Source organism: Delphinapterus leucas, chromosome 12 (assembly GCF_059928025.1).
Source record: "Delphinapterus leucas isolate spDelLeu-1000000601 "Yukka" chromosome 12, BTC_Dleu_Yukka2, whole genome shotgun sequence".
NCBI lineage: Eukaryota > Metazoa > Chordata > Mammalia > Artiodactyla > Monodontidae > Delphinapterus > Delphinapterus leucas.
Window position 1 is genome coordinate 1,271,321 of NC_143140.1, and position 16,497 is coordinate 1,287,817.

Sequence of the window (16,497 nt, forward strand, 5' to 3'; positions counted from 1 at the left end):
TTCTGCACGGCAAATCAGGGCCTTACTTCCAGGCATGTGTTCATGCTGGGTGTGCCGGTAGCGATATAGCAGGGTAAGATGCTGACTTTCTCCTCGAGCAGAGTGACTTCACGTACGAGGGCCTCGAAGTGCTCCAAGCACAGTGTTCTCTCATGGCAGCTCACACAAGGACCATAAGAAGTTTTCTGTGCACTTCGGACGCACCAGCAATGTTGTCCTGAGGCCGTTCCAGGACTCTGGAAATGTAGCTCTCCTCAAGGAACGTACAGTGTGTTGCCCATCACTGGGCACGCACAGAGGGCCTCCGAGGGATGCACCAATGGGCCTCGAAATTGCTCAGCCGGCCCACAGGGGTCTGGAGGTACTCAGTGAACTTGCAGGAAAACGAGGTCTACCCGAGAGGCCTAGGAGTCCTCAGACGTGTACTTCCTTTAAAGTAAAGCATATAAGGGACAAAGAACTCATGGAAATAGCTGCATGCCTCCCTTTCTGCACGGCTACTAAGGGCCTAACCTGGAGGCAACTTTTCACGTTGAGATTCCCTTTAGCTCTAGAGCTTGTCAGGCTGACCACCACCGCGGCCATGGAAGCCCCTGGTTTAGACAGAGCAAACTCATTTTCTCCCCAGAAGCATTCTTACAGTGTTTACAGGCCTGTCAAGAGGAGGGAATGGCAGGCACTTTCAATGCAGCGTGAACGCTTCCTTCAAAACGGGAAAGCAAGGCTAGTTCCAACAGGTCCCCTTTTCCAGGGGCACACTCAGCATGCACCCCTGTGGCTTCTAAGAAGTCCGAGGAGACACAGGTTACCCTGTGTTTCCTTCCCTGACTCAACTTCTCGAAGTAGGGTGTTCTGCATCATGCGAACTGCCTCAACCAAGGAACGCCGTAAGCTGCTCCTCTGGGCCTGTGGCTATTCGAAAGCCTGCAGTGCCACAGGAAGAACAGGACTTCAACTGCAGTAAGAACGCAAGCTGACTTCCTCTAGGAGGCACGGTGACTTCAGGCAGGACGTCTTAGGTGGAATGCGAAGACGAGGGTTACCCTGAGTGCAGCTCAGGCTAGGGCAACGCGTAAGACTTGCACGCCGTGTGGGACGTGCCAGAACGGTGTTCGTGAACGTGTGCGAGGGCTGAGGAAATGAAGCTGCTCCAAAAGAGAGGGCAGTGCGTTTCCCTACACCCGGCATGCACAGAGGGGCTGTAACGGGCTCCGGGTCTGGACGTTGCTTAGCTGACCCAGGTGAGCCTGGGGTACTCAAGTGTTCCTGCGGGAATAGGGTGCCCAGGCTAGCGTCCTAGGTGTCCAGAAAACTGTGCTGCCGTTCAAGGAACGCAGAGCAGAGGCCAGCGCCTCATGGAAACTGCTGCACGCCTCTGCTTCTGCACGGCAAATCAGGGCCTTACTTCCAGGCATGTGTTCATGCTGGGTGTGCCGGTAGCGATATAGCAGGGTAAGATGCTGACTTTCTCCTCGAGCAGAGTGACTTCACGTACGAGGGCCTCGAAGTACTCCAAGCACAGTGTTCTCTCATGGCAGCTCACACAAGCACCATGAGAAGTTTTCTGTGCACTTCGGACTCACCAGCAAAGTTGTCCTGAGGCCGTTCGAGGACTCTGGAAATGTAGCTCTCCTCAAGAAACGTACAGTGTGTTGCCCATCACTGGGCACGCACAGAGGGCCTCCGAGGGATGCACCAATGGGCCTCGAAGTTGCTCAGCCGGCCCACAGGGGTCTGGAGGTACTCAGTGAACTTGCAGGGAAAACGAGGCCTACCCGAGAGGCCTAGGAGTCCTCAGACGTGTACTTCCTTTAAAGTAAAGCATATAAGGGACTAAGAACTCATGGAAACAGCTGCATGCCTCCCTTTCTGCACGGCTACTAAGGGCCTAACCTGGAGGCAAGTTTTCACGTTGAGATTCCCTTTAGCTCTAGAGCTTGTCAGGCTGACCACCACCGCGGCCATGGAAGCCCCTGGTTTAGACAGAGCAAACTCATTTTCTCCCCAGAAGCATTCTTACAGTGTTTACAGGCCTGTCAAGAGGAGGGAATGGCAGGCACTTTCAATGCAGCGTGAAGGCTGCCTTCAAAACGGGAAAGCAAGGCTAGTTCCAGCAGGTCCCCTTTTCCAGGGACACACTCAGCATGCACCCCTGTGGCTTCTAACAAGTCCGAGGAGACACAGGTTACCCTGTGTTTCCTTCCCTGACTCAACTTCTCGAAGTAGGGTGTTGTGCATCATGCGAACTGCCTCAACCAAGGAACGCCGTAAGCTGCTCCTCTGGGCCTGTGGCTATTCGAAAGCCTGCAGTGCCACAGGAAGAACAGGACTTCAACTGCAGTAAGAACGCAAGCTGACTTCCTCTAGGAGGCACAGTGACTTCAGGCAGGACCTCTTAGATGGAATGCGAAGACGAGGGTTACCCTGAGTGCAGCTCAGGCTAGGGCAACGCGTAAGACTTCCACGCCGTGTGGGACGTGCCAGAACGCTGTTCGTGAACGTGTGCGAGGGCTGAGGAAATGAAGCTGCTCCAAAAGAGAGGGCAGTGCGTTTCCCTACACCCGGCATGCACAGAGGGGCTGTAACGGGCTCCGGGTCTGGACGTTGCTTAGCTGACCCAGGTGAGCCTGGGGTACTCAAGTGTTCCTGCGGGAATAGGGTGCCCAGGCTAGCGTCCTAGGTGTCCAGAAAACTGTGCTGCCGTTCAAGGAACGCAGAGCAGAGGCCAGCGCCTCATGGAAACTGCTGCACGCCTCTGCTTCTGCACGGCAAATCAGGGCCTTACTTCCAGGCATGTGTTCATGCTGGGTGTGCCGGTAGCGATATAGCAGGGTAAGATGCTGACTTTCTCCTCGAGCAGAGTGACTTCACGTACGAGGGCCTCGAAGTACTCCAAGCACAGTGTTCTCTCATGGCAGCTCACACAAGGACCATGAGAAGTTTTCTGTGCACTTCGGACTCACCAGCAATGTTGTCCTGAGGCCGTTCCAGGACTCTGGAAATGTAGCTCTCCTCAAGGAACGTACAGTGTGTTGCCCATCACTGGGCACGCACAGAGGGCCTCCGAGGGATGCACCAATGGGCCTCGAAATTGCTCAGCCGGCCCACAGGGGTCTGGAGGTACTCAGTGAACTTGCAGGAAAACGAGGTCTACCCGAGAGGCCTAGGAGTCCTCAGACGTGTACTTCCTTTAAAGTAAAGCATATAAGGGACAAAGAACTCATGGAAATAGCTGCATGCCTCCCTTTCTGCACGGCTACTAAGGGCCTAACCTGGAGGCAACTTTTCACGTTGAGATTCCCTTTAGCTCTAGAGCTTGTCAGGCTGACCACCACCGCGGCCATGGAAGCCCCTGGTTTAGACAGAGCAAACTCATTTTCTCCCCAGAAGCATTCTTACAGTGTTTACAGGCCTGTCAAGAGGAGGGAATGGCAGGCAGTTTCAATGCAGCGTGAACGCTTCCTTCAAAACGGGAAAGCAAGGCTATTTCCAGCAGGTCCCCTTTTCCCGGGACACACTCAGCATGCACCCCTGTGGCTTCTAAGAAGTCCGAGGAGACACACGTTACCCTGTGTTTCCTTCCCTGACTCAACTTCTCGAAGTAGGGTGTTCTGCATCATGCGAACTGCCTCAACCAAGGAACGCCGTAAGCTGCTCCTCTGGGCCTGTGGCTATTCGAAAGCCTGCAGTGCCACAGGAAGAACAGGACTTCAACTGCAGTAAGAACGCAAGCTGACTTCCTCTAGGAGGCACGGTGACTTCAGGCAGGACGTCTTAGATGGAATGCGAAGACGAGGGTTACCCTGAGTGCAGCTCAGGCTAGGGCAACGCGTAAGACTTCCACGCCGTGTGGGACGTGCCAGAACGGTGTTCGTGAACGTGTGCGAGGGCTGAGGAAATGAAGCTGCTCCAAAAGAGAGGGCAGTGCGTTTCCCTACACCCGGCATGCACAGAGGGGCTGTAACGGGCTCCGGGTCTGGACGTTGCTTAGCTGACCCAGGTGAGCCTGGGGTACTCAAGTGTTCCTGCGGGAATAGGGTGCCCAGGCTAGCGTCCTAGGTGTCCAGAAAACTGTGCTGCCGTTTAAGGAACGCAGAGCAGAGGCCAGCGCCTCATGGAAACTGCTGCACGCCTCTGCTTCTGCACGGCAAATCAGGGCCTTACTTCCAGGCATGTGTTCATGCTGGGTGTGCCGGTAGCGATATAGCAGGGTAAGATGCTGACTTTCTCCTCGAGCAGAGTGACTTCACGTACGAGGGCCTCGAAGTACTCCAAGCACTGTGTTCTCTCATGGCAGCTCACACAAGGACCATGAGAAGTTTTCTGTGCACTTCGGACTCACCAGCAATGTTGTCCTGAGGCCGTTCGAGGACTCTGGAAATGTAGCTCTCCTCAAGGAACGTACAGTGTGTTACCCATCACTGGGCACGCACAGAGGGCCTCCGAGGGATGCACCAATGGGCCTCGAAATTGCTCAGCCGGCCCACAGGGGTCTGGAGGTACTCAGTGAACTTGCAGGAAAACGAGGTCTACCCGAGAGGCCTAGGAGTCCTCAGACGTGTACTTCCTTTAAAGTAAAGCATATAAGGGACAAAGAACTCATGGAAACAGCTGCATGCCTCCCTTTCTGCACGGCTACTAAGGGCCTAACCTGGAGGCAACTTTTCACGTTGAGATTCCCTTTAGCTCTAGAGCTTGTCAGGCTGACCACCACCGCGGCCATGGAAGCCCCTGGTTTAGACAGAGCAAACTCATTTTCTCCCCAGAAGCATTCTTACAGTGTTTACAGGCCTGTCAAGAGGAGGGAATGGCAGGCACTTTCAATGCAGCGTGAACGCTGCCTTCAAAACGGGAAAGCAAGGCTAGTTCCAACAGGTCCCCTTTTCCAGGGGCACACTCAGCATGCACCCCTGTGGCTTCTAACAAGTCCGAGGAGACACAGGTTACCCTGTGTTTCCTTCCCTGACTCAACTTCTCGAAGTAGGGTGTTCTGCATCATGCGAACTGCCTCAACCAAGGAACGCCGTAAGCTGCTCCTCTGGGCCTGTGGCTATTCGAAAGCCTGCAGTGCCACAGGAAGAACAGGACTTCAACTGCAGTAAGAACGCAAGCTGACTTCCTCTAGGAGGCACGGTGACTTCAGGCAGGACGTCTTAGATGGAATGCGAAGACGAGGGTTACCCTGAGTGCAGCTCAGGCTAGGGCAACGCGTAAGACTTGCACGCCGTGTGGGACGTGCCAGAACGGTGTTCGTGAACGTGTGCGAGGGCTGAGGAAATGAAGCTGCTCCAAAAGAGAGGGCAGTGCGTTTCCCTACACCCGGCATGCACAGAGGGGCTGTAACGGGCTCCGGGTCTGGACGTTGCTTAGCTGACCCAGGTGAGCCTGGGGTTCTCAAGTGTTCCTGCGGGAATAGGGTGCCCAGGCTAGCGTCCTAGGTGTCCAGAAAACTGTGCTGCCGTTCAAGGAACGCAGAGCAGAGGCCAGCGCCTCATGGAAACTGCTGCACGCCTCTGCTTCTGCACGGCAAATCAGGGCTTTACTTCCAGGCATGTGTTCATGCTGGGTGTGCCGGTAGCGATATAGCAGGGTAAGATGCTGACTTTCTCCTCGAGCAGAGTGACTTCACGTACGAGGGCCTCGAAGTACTCCAAGCACAGTGTTCTCTCATGGCAGCTCACACAAGGACCATGAGAAGTTTTCTGTGCACTTCGGACTCACCAGCAATGTTGTCCTGAGGCCGTTCCAGGACTCTGGAAATGTAGCTCTCCTCAAGGAACGTACAGTGTGTTACCCATCACTGGGCACGCACAGAGGGCCTCCGAGGGATGCACCAATGGGCCTCGAAATTGCTCAGCCGGCCCACAGGGGTCTGGAGGTACTCAGTGAACTTGCAGGAAAACGAGGTCTACCCGAGAGGCCTAGGAGTCCTCAGACGTGTACTTCCTTTAAAGTAAAGGATATAAGGGACAAAGAACTCATGGAAATAGCTGCATGCCTCCCTTTCTGCACGGCTACTAAGGGCCTAACCTGGAGGCAACTTTTCACGTTGAGATTCCCTTTAGCTCTAGAGCTTGTCAGGCTGACCACCACCGCGGCCATGGAAGCCCCTGGTTTAGACAGAGCAAACTCATTTTCTCCCCAGAAGCATTCTTACAGTGTTTACAGGCCTGTCAAGAGGAGGGAATGGCAGGCACTTTCAATGCAGCGTGAACGCTGCCTTCAAAACGGGAAAGCAAGGCTAGTTCCAACAGGTCCCCTTTTCCAGGGGCACACTCAGCATGCACCCCTGTGGCTTCTAAGAAGTCCGAGGAGACACAGGTTACCCTGTGTTTCCTTCCCTGACTCAACTTCTCGAAGTAGGGTGTTCTGCATCATGCGAACTGCCTCAACCAAGGAACGCCGTAAGCTGCTCCTCTGGGCCTGTGGCTATTCGAAAGCCTGCAGTGCCACAGGAAGAACAGGACTTCAACTGCAGTAAGAACGCAAGCTGACTTCCTCTAGGAGGCACGGTGACTTCAGGCAGGACGTCTTAGATGGAATGCGAAGACGAGGGTTACCCTGAGTGCAGCTCAGGCTAGGGCAACGCGTAAGACTTGCACGCCGTGTGGGACGTGCCAGAACGGTGTTCGTGAACGTGTGCGAGGGCTGAGGAAATGAAGCTGCTCCAAAAGAGAGGGCAGTGCGTTTCCCTACACCCGGCATGCACAGAGGGGCTGTAACGGGCTCCGGGTCTGGACGTTGCTTAGCTGACCCAGGTGAGCCTGGGGTACTCAAGTGTTCCTGCGGGAATAGGGTGCCCAGGCTAGCGTCCTAGGTGTCCAGAAAACTGTGCTGCCGTTTAAGGAACGCAGAACAGAGGCCAGCGCCTCATGGAAACTGCTGCACGCCTCTGCTTCTGCACGGCAAATCAGGGCCTTACTTCCAGGCATGTGTTCATGCTGGGTGTGCCGGTAGCGATATAGCAGGGTAAGATGCTGACTTTCTCCTCGAGCAGAGTGACTTCACGTACGAGGGCCTCGAAGTACTCCAAGCACAGTGTTCTCTCATGGCAGCTCACACAAGGACCATGAGAAGTTTTCTGTGCACTTCGGACTCACCAGCAAAGTTGTCCTGAGGCCGTTCGAGGACTCTGGAAATGTAGCTCTCCTCAAGGAACGTACAGTGTGTTGCCCATCACTGGGCACGCACAGAGGGCCTCCGAGGGATGCACCAATGGGCCTCGAAGTTGCTCAGCCGGCCCACAGGGGTCTGGAGGTACTCAGTGAACTTGCAGGGAAAACGAGGCCTACCCGAGAGGCCTAGGAGTCCTCAGACGTGTACTTCCTTTAAAGTAAAGCATATAAGGGACTAAGAACTCATGGAAACAGCTGCATGCCTCCCTTTCTGCACGACTACTAAGGGCCTAACCTGGAGGCAAGTTTTCACGTTGAGATTCCCTTTAGCTCTAGAGCTTGTCAGGCTGACCACCACCGCGGCCATGGAAGCCCCTGGTTTAGACAGAGCAAACTCATTTTCTCCCCAGAAGCATTCTTACAGTGTTTACAGGCCTGTCAAGAGGAGGGAATGGCAGGCACTTTCAATGCAGCGTGAACGCTTCCTTCAAAACGGGAAAGCAAGGCTAGTTCCAGCAGGTCCCCTTTTCCAGGGGCACACTCAGCATGCACCCCTGTGGCTTCTAACAAGTCCGAGGAGACACAGGTTACCCTGTGTTTCCTTCCCTGACTCAACTTCTCGAAGTAGGGTGTTCTGCATCATGCGAACTGCCTCAACCAAGGAACGCCGTAAGCTGCTCCTCTGGGCCTGTGGCTATTCGAAAGCCTGCAGTGCCACAGGAAGAACAGGACTTCAACTGCAGTAAGAACGCAAGCTGACTTCCTCTAGGAGGCACGGTGACTTCAGGCAGGACGTCTTAGGTGGAATGCGAAGACGAGGGTTACCCTGAGTGCAGCTCAGGCTAGGGCAACGCGTAAGACTTCAACGCCGTGTGGGACGTGCCAGAACGCTGTTCGTGAACGTGTGCGAGGGCTGAGGAAATGAAGCTGCTCCAAAAGAGAGGGCAGTGCGTTTCCCTACACCCGGCATGCACAGAGGGGCTGTAACGGGCTCCGGGTCTGGACGTTGCTTAGCTGACCCAGGTGAGCCTGGGGTACTCAAGTGTTCGTGCGGGAATAGGGTGCCCAGGCTAGCGTCCTAGGTGTCCAGAAAACTGTGCTGCCGTTCAAGGAACGCAGAGCAGAGGCCAACGCCTCATGGAAACTGCTGCACGCCTCTGCTTCTGCACGGCAAATCAGGGCCTTACTTCCAGGCATGTGTTCATGCTGGGTGTGCCGGTAGCGATATAGCAGGGTAAGATGCTGACTTTCTCCTCGAGCAGAGTGACTTCACGTACGAGGGCCTCGAAGTACTCCAAGCACAGTGTTCTCTCATGGCAGCTCACACAAGGACCATGAGAAGTTTTCTGTGCACTTCGGACTCATCAGCAAAGTTGTCCTGAGGCCGTTCGAGGACTCTGGAAATGTAGCTCTCCTCAAGGAACGTACAGTGTGTTGCCCATCACTGGGCACGCACAGAGGGCCTCCGAGGGATGCACCAATGGGCCTCGAAGTTGCTCAGCCGGCCCACAGGGGTCTGGAGGTACTCAGTGAACTTGCAGGGAAAACGAGGCCTACCCGAGAGGCCTAGGAGTCCTCAGACGTGTACTTCCTTTAAAGTAAAGCATATAAGGGACTAAGAACTCATGGAAACAGCTGCATGCCTCCCTTTCTGCACGGCTACTAAGGGCCTAACCTGGAGGCAAGTTTTCACGTTGAGATTCCCTTTAGCTCTAGAGCTTGTCAGGCTGACCACCACCGCGGCCATGGAAGCCCCTGGTTTAGAAAGAGCAAACTCATTTTCTCCCCAGAAGCATTCTTACAGTGTTTACAGGCCTGTCAAGAGGAGGGAATGGCAGGCAGTTTCAATGCAGCGTGTACGCTGCCTTCAAAACGGGAAAGCAAGGCTAGTTCCAGCAGGTCCCCTTTTCCAGGGGCACACTCAGCATGCACCCCTGTGGCTTCTAAGAAGTCCGAGGATACACAGGTTACCCTGTGTTTCCTTCCCTGACTCAACTTCTCGAAGTAGGGTGTTCTGCATCATGCGAACTGCCTCAACCAAGGAACGCCGTAAGCTGCTCCTCTGGGCCTGTGGCTATTCGAAAGCCTGCAGTGCCACAGGAAGAACAGGACTTCAACTGCAGTAAGAACGCAAGCTGACTTCCTCTAGGAGGCACGGTGACTTCAGGCAGGACGTCTTAGATGGAATGCGAAGACGAGGGTTACCCTGAGTGCAGCTCAGGCTAGGGCAACGCGTAAGACTTGCACGCCGTGTGGGACGTGCCAGAACGGTGTTCGTGAACGTGTGCGAGGGCTGAGGAAATGAAGCTGCTCCAAAAGAGAGGGCAGTGCGTTTCCCTACACCCGGCATGCACAGAGGGGCTGTAACGGGCTCCGGGTCTGGACGTTGCTTAGCTGACCCAGGTGAGCCTGGGGTACTCAAGTGTTCCTGCGGGAATAGGGTGCCCAGGCTAGCGTCCTAGGTGTCCAGAAAACTGTGCTGCCGTTTAAGGAACGCAGAGCAGAGGCCAGCGCCTCATGGAAACTGCTGCACGCCTCTGCTTCTGCACGGCAAATCAGGGCCTTACTTCCAGGCATGTGTTCATGCTGGGTGTGCCGGTAGCGATATAGCAGGGTAAGATGCTGACTTTCTCCTCGAGCAGAGTGACTTCACGTACGAGGGCCTCGAAGTACTCCAAGCACAGTGTTCTCTCATGGCAGCTCACACAAGGACCATGAGAAGTTTTCTGTGCACTTCGGACTCACCAGCAAAGTTGTCCTGAGGCCGTTCGAGGACTCTGGAAATGTAGCTCTCCTCAAGGAACGTACAGTGTGTTGCCCATCACTGGGCACGCACAGAGGGCCTCCGAGGGATGCACCAATGGGCCTCGAAGTTGCTCAGCCGGCCCACAGGGGTCTGGAGGTACTCAGTGAACTTGCAGGGAAAACGAGGCCTACCCGAGAGGCCTAGGAGTCCTCAGACGTGTACTTCCTTTAAAGTAAAGCATATAAGGGACTAAGAACTCATGGAAACAGCTGCATGCCTCCCTTTCTGCACGGCTACTAAGGGCCTAACCTGGAGGCAAGTTTTCACGTTGAGATTCCCTTTAGCTCTAGAGCTTGTCAGGCTGACCACCACCGCGGCCATGGAAGCCCCTGGTTTAGACAGAGCAAACTCATTTTCTCCCCAGAAGCATTCTTACAGTGTTTACAGGCCTGTCAAGAGGAGGGAATGGCAGGCAGTTTCAATGCAGCGTGAACGCTTCCTTCAAAACGGGAAAGCAAGGCTAGTTCCAGCAGGTCCCCTTTTCCAGGGGCACACTCAGCATGCACCCCTGTGGCTTCTAAGAAGTCCGAGGAGACACAGGTTACCCTGTGTTTCCTTCCCTGACTCAACTTCTCGAAGTAGGGTGTTCTGCATCATGCGAACTGCCTCAACCAAGGAACGCCGTAAGCTGCTCCTCTGGGCCTGTGGCTATTCGAAAGCCTGCAGTGCCACAGGAAGAACAGGACTTCAACTGCAGTAAGAACGCAAGCTGACTTCCTCTAGGAGGCACGGTGACTTCAGGCAGGACGTCTTAGGTGGAATGCGAAGACGAGGGTTACCCTGAGTGCAGCTCAGGCTAGGGCAACGCGTAAGACTTGCACGCCGCGTGGGACGTGCCAGAACGATGTTCGTGAACGTGTGCGAGGGCTGAGGAAATGAAGCTGCTCCAAAAGAGAGGGCAGTGCGTTTCCCTACACCCGGCATGCACAGAGGGGCTGTAACGGGCTCCGGGTCTGGACGTTGCTTAGCTGACCCAGGTGAGCCTGGGGTACTCAAGTGTTCCTGCGGGAATAGGGTGCCCAGGCTAGCGTCCTAGGTGTCCAGAAAACTGTGCTGCCGTTCAAGGAACGCAGAGCAGAGGCCAGCGCCTCATGGAAACTGCTGCACGCCTCTGCTTCTGCACGGCAAATCAGGGCCTTACTTCCAGGCATGTGTTCATGCTGGGTGTGCCGGTAGCGATATAGCAGGGTAAGATGCTGACTTTCTCCTCGAGCAGAGTGACTTCACGTACGAGGGCCTCGAAGTGCTCCAAGCACAGTGTTCTCTCATGGCAGCTCACACAAGGACCATAAGAAGTTTTCTGTGCACTTCGGACGCACCAGCAATGTTGTCCTGAGGCCGTTCCAGGACTCTGGAAATGTAGCTCTCCTCAAGGAACGTACAGTGTGTTGCCCATCACTGGGCACGCACAGAGGGCCTCCGAGGGATGCACCAATGGGCCTCGAAATTGCTCAGCCGGCCCACAGGGGTCTGGAGGTACTCAGTGAACTTGCAGGAAAACGAGGTCTACCCGAGAGGCCTAGGAGTCCTCAGACGTGTACTTCCTTTAAAGTAAAGCATATAAGGGACAAAGAACTCATGGAAATAGCTGCATGCCTCCCTTTCTGCACGGCTACTAAGGGCCTAACCTGGAGGCAACTTTTCACGTTGAGATTCCCTTTAGCTCTAGAGCTTGTCAGGCTGACCACCACCGCGGCCATGGAAGCCCCTGGTTTAGACAGAGCAAACTCATTTTCTCCCCAGAAGCATTCTTACAGTGTTTACAGGCCTGTCAAGAGGAGGGAATGGCAGGCACTTTCAATGCAGCGTGAACGCTGCCTTCAAAATGGGAAAGCAAGGCTAGTTCCAACAGGTCCCCTTTTCCAGGGGCACACTCAGCATGCACCCCTGTGGCTTCTAAGAAGTCCGAGGAGACACAGGTTACCCTGTGTTTCCTTCCCTGACTCAACTTCTCGAAGTAGGGTGTTCTGCATCATGCGAACTGCCTCAACCAAGGAACGCCGTAAGCTGCTCCTCTGGGCCTGTGGCTATTCGAAAGCCTGCAGTGCCACAGGAAGAACAGGACTTCAACTGCAGTAAGAACGCAAGCTGACTTCCTCTAGGAGGCACGGTGACTTCAGGCAGGACGTCTTAGATGGAATGCGAAGACGAGGGTTACCCTGAGTGCAGCTCAGGCTAGGGCAACGCGTAAGACTTGCACGCCGTGTGGGACGTGCCAGAACGGTGTTCGTGAACGTGTGCGAGGGCTGAGGAAATGAAGCTGCTCCAAAAGAGAGGGCAGTGCGTTTCCCTACACCCGGCATGCACAGAGGGGCTGTAACGGGCTCCGGGTCTGGACGTTGCTTAGCTGACCCAGGTGAGCCTGGGGTACTCAAGTGTTCCTGCGGGAATAGGGTGCCCAGGCTAGCGTCCTAGGTGTCCAGAAAACTGTGCTGCCGTTTAAGGAACGCAGAGCAGAGGCCAGCGCCTCATGGAAACTGCTGCACGCCTCTGCTTCTGCACGGCAAATCAGGGCCTTACTTCCAGGCATGTGTTCATGCTGGGTGTGCCGGTAGCGATATAGCAGGGTAAGATGCTGACTTTCTCCTCGAGCAGAGTGACTTCACGTACGAGGGCCTCGAAGTACTCCAAGCACAGTGTTCTCTCATGGCAGCTCACACAAGGACCATGAGAAGTTTTCTGTGCACTTCGGACTCACCAGCAAAGGTGTCCTGAGGCCGTTCGAGGACTCTGGAAATGTAGCTCTCCTCAAGGAACGTACAGTGTGTTGCCCATCACTGGGCACGCACAGAGGGCCTCCGAGGGATGCACCAATGGGCCTCGAAGTTGCTCAGCCGGCCCACAGGGGTCTGGAGGTACTCAGTGAACTTGCAGGGAAAACGAGGCCTACCCGAGAGGCCTAGGAGTCCTCAGACGTGTACTTCCTTTAAAGTAAAGCATATAAGGGACTAAGAACTCATGGAAACAGCTGCATGCCTCCCTTTCTGCACGGCTACTAAGGGCCTAACCTGGAGGCAAGTTTTCACGTTGAGATTCCCTTTAGCTCTAGAGCTTGTCAGGCTGACCACCACCGCGGCCATGGAAGCCCCTGGTTTAGACAGAGCAAACTCATTTTCTCCCCAGAAGCATTCTTACAGTGTTTACAGGCCTGTCAAGAGGAGGGAATGGCAGGCAGTTTCAATGCAGCGTGAACGCTTCCTTCAAAACGGGAAAGCAAGGCTAGTTCCAGCAGGTCCCCTTTTCCAGGGGCACACTCAGCATGCACCCCTGTGGCTTCTAAGAAGTCCGAGGAGACACAGGTTACCCTGTGTTTCCTTCCCTGACTCAACTTCTCGAAGTAGGGTGTTCTGCATCATGCGAACTGCCTCAACCAAGGAACGCCGTAAGCTGCTCCTCTGGGCCTGTGGCTATTCGAAAGCCTGCAGTGCCACAGGAAGAACAGGACTTCAACTGCAGTAAGAACGCAAGCTGACTTCCTCTAGGAGGCACGGTGACTTCAGGCAGGACGTCTTAGGTGGAATGCGAAGACGAGGGTTACCCTGAGTGCAGCTCAGGCTAGGGCAACGCGTAAGACTTGCACGCCGCGTGGGACGTGCCAGAACGATGTTCGTGAACGTGTGCGAGGGCTGAGGAAATGAAGCTGCTCCAAAAGAGAGGGCAGTGCGTTTCCCTACACCCGGCATGCACAGAGGGGCTGTAACGGGCTCCGGGTCTGGACGTTGCTTAGCTGACCCAGGTGAGCCTGGGGTACTCAAGTGTTCCTGCGGGAATAGGGTGCCCAGGCTAGCGTCCTAGGTGTCCAGAAAACTGTGCTGCCGTTCAAGGAACGCAGAGCAGAGGCCAGCGCCTCATGGAAACTGCTGCACGCCTCTGCTTCTGCACGGCAAATCAGGGCCTTACTTCCAGGCATGTGTTCATGCTGGGTGTGCCGGTAGCGATATAGCAGGGTAAGATGCTGACTTTCTCCTCGAGCAGAGTGACTTCACGTACGAGGGCCTCGAAGTGCTCCAAGCACAGTGTTCTCTCATGGCAGCTCACACAAGGACCATAAGAAGTTTTCTGTGCACTTCGGACGCACCAGCAATGTTGTCCTGAGGCCGTTCCAGGACTCTGGAAATGTAGCTCTCCTCAAGGAACGTACAGTGTGTTGCCCATCACTGGGCACGCACAGAGGGCCTCCGAGGGATGCACCAATGGGCCTCGAAATTGCTCAGCCGGCCCACAGGGGTCTGGAGGTACTCAGTGAACTTGCAGGAAAACGAGGTCTACCCGAGAGGCCTAGGAGTCCTCAGACGTGTACTTCCTTTAAAGTAAAGCATATAAGGGACAAAGAACTCATGGAAATAGCTGCATGCCTCCCTTTCTGCACGGCTACTAAGGGCCTAACCTGGAGGCAACTTTTCACGTTGAGATTCCCTTTAGCTCTAGAGCTTGTCAGGCTGACCACCACCGCGGCCATGGAAGCCCCTGGTTTAGACAGAGCAAACTCATTTTCTCCCCAGAAGCATTCTTACAGTGTTTACAGGCCTGTCAAGAGGAGGGAATGGCAGGCACTTTCAATGCAGCGTGAACGCTTCCTTCAAAACGGGAAAGCAAGGCTAGTTCCAACAGGTCCCCTTTTCCAGGGGCACACTCAGCATGCACCCCTGTGGCTTCTAAGAAGTCCGAGGAGACACAGGTTACCCTGTGTTTCCTTCCCTGACTCAACTTCTCGAAGTAGGGTGTTCTGCATCATGCGAACTGCCTCAACCAAGGAACGCCGTAAGCTGCTCCTCTGGGCCTGTGGCTATTCGAAAGCCTGCAGTGCCACAGGAAGAACAGGACTTCAACTGCAGTAAGAACGCAAGCTGACTTCCTCTAGGAGGCACGGTGACTTCAGGCAGGACGTCTTAGGTGGAATGCGAAGATGAGGGTTACCCTGAGTGCAGCTCAGGCTAGGGCAACGCGTAAGACTTCCACGCCGTGTGGGACGTGCCAGAACGGTGTTCGTGAACGTGTGCGAGGGCTGAGGAAATGAAGCTGCTCCAAAAGAGAGGGCAGTGCGTTTCCCTACACCCGGCATGCACAGAGGGGCTGTAACGGGCTCCGGGTCTGGACGTTGCTTAGCTGACCCAGGTGAGCCTGGGGTACTCAAGTGTTCCTGCGGGAATAGGGTGCCCAGGCTAGCGTCCTAGGTGTCCAGAAAACTGTGCTGCCGTTCAAGGAATGCAGAGCAGAGGCCAGCGCCTCATGGAAACTGCTGCACGCCTCTGCTTCTGCACGGCAAATCAGGGCCTTACTTCCAGGCATGTGTTCATGCTGGGTGTGCCGGTAGCGATATAGCAGGGTAAGATGCTGACTTTCTCCTCGAGCAGAGTGACTTCACGTACGAGGGCCTCGAAGTACTCCAAGCACAGTGTTCTCTCATGGCAGCTCACACAAGGACCATGAGAAGTTTTCTGTGCACTTCGGACTCACCAGCAAAGTTGTCCTGAGGCCGTTCGAGGACTCTGGAAATGTAGCTCTCCTCAAGAAACGTACAGTGTGTTGCCCATCACTGGGCACGCACAGAGGGCCTCCGAGGGATGCACCAATGGGCCTCGAAGTTGCTCAGCCGGCCCACAGGGGTCTGGAGGTACTCAGTGAACTTGCAGGGAAAACGAGGCCTACCCGAGAGGCCTAGGAGTCCTCAGACGTGTACTTCCTTTAAAGTAAAGCATATAAGGGACTAAGAACTCATGGAAACAGCTACATGCCTCCCTTTCTGCACGGCTACTAAGGGCCTAACCTGGAGGCAAGTTTTCACGTTGAGATTCCCTTTAGCTCTAGAGCTTGTCAGGCTGACCACCACCGCGGCCATGGAAGCCCCTGGTTTAGACAGAGCAAACTCATTTTCTCCCCAGAAGCATTCTGACAGTGTTTACAGGCCTGTCAAGAGGAGGGAATGGCAGGCACTTTCAATGCAGCGTGAAGGCTGCCTTCAAAACGGGAAAGCAAGGCTAGTTCCAGCAGGTCCCCTTTTCCAGGGACACACTCAGCATGCACCCCTGTGGCTTCTAACAAGTCCGAGGAGACACAGGTTACCCTGTGTTTCCTTCCCTGACTCAACTTCTCGAAGTAGGGTGTTGTGCATCATGCGAACTGCCTCAACCAAGGAACGCCGTAAGCTGCTCCTCTGGGCCTGTGGCTATTCGAAAGCCTGCAGTGCCACAGGAAGAACAGGACTTCAACTGCAGTAAGAACGCAAGCTGACTTCCTCTAGGAGGCACAGTGACTTCAGGCAGGACCTCTTAGATGGAATGCGAAGACGAGGGTTACCCTGAGTGCAGCTCAGGCTAGGGCAACGCGTAAGACTTCCACGCCGTGTGGGACGTGCCAGAACGGTGTTCGTGAACGTGTGCGAGGGCTGAGGAAATGAAGCTGCTCCAAAAGAGAGGGCAGTGCGTTTCCCTACACCCGGCATGCACAGAGGGGCTGTAACGGGCTCCGGGTCTGGACGTTGCTTAGCTGACCCAGGTGAGCCTGGGGTACTCAAGTGTTCCTGCGGGAATAGGGTGCCCAGGCTAGCGTCCTAGGTGTCCAGAAAACTGTGCTGCC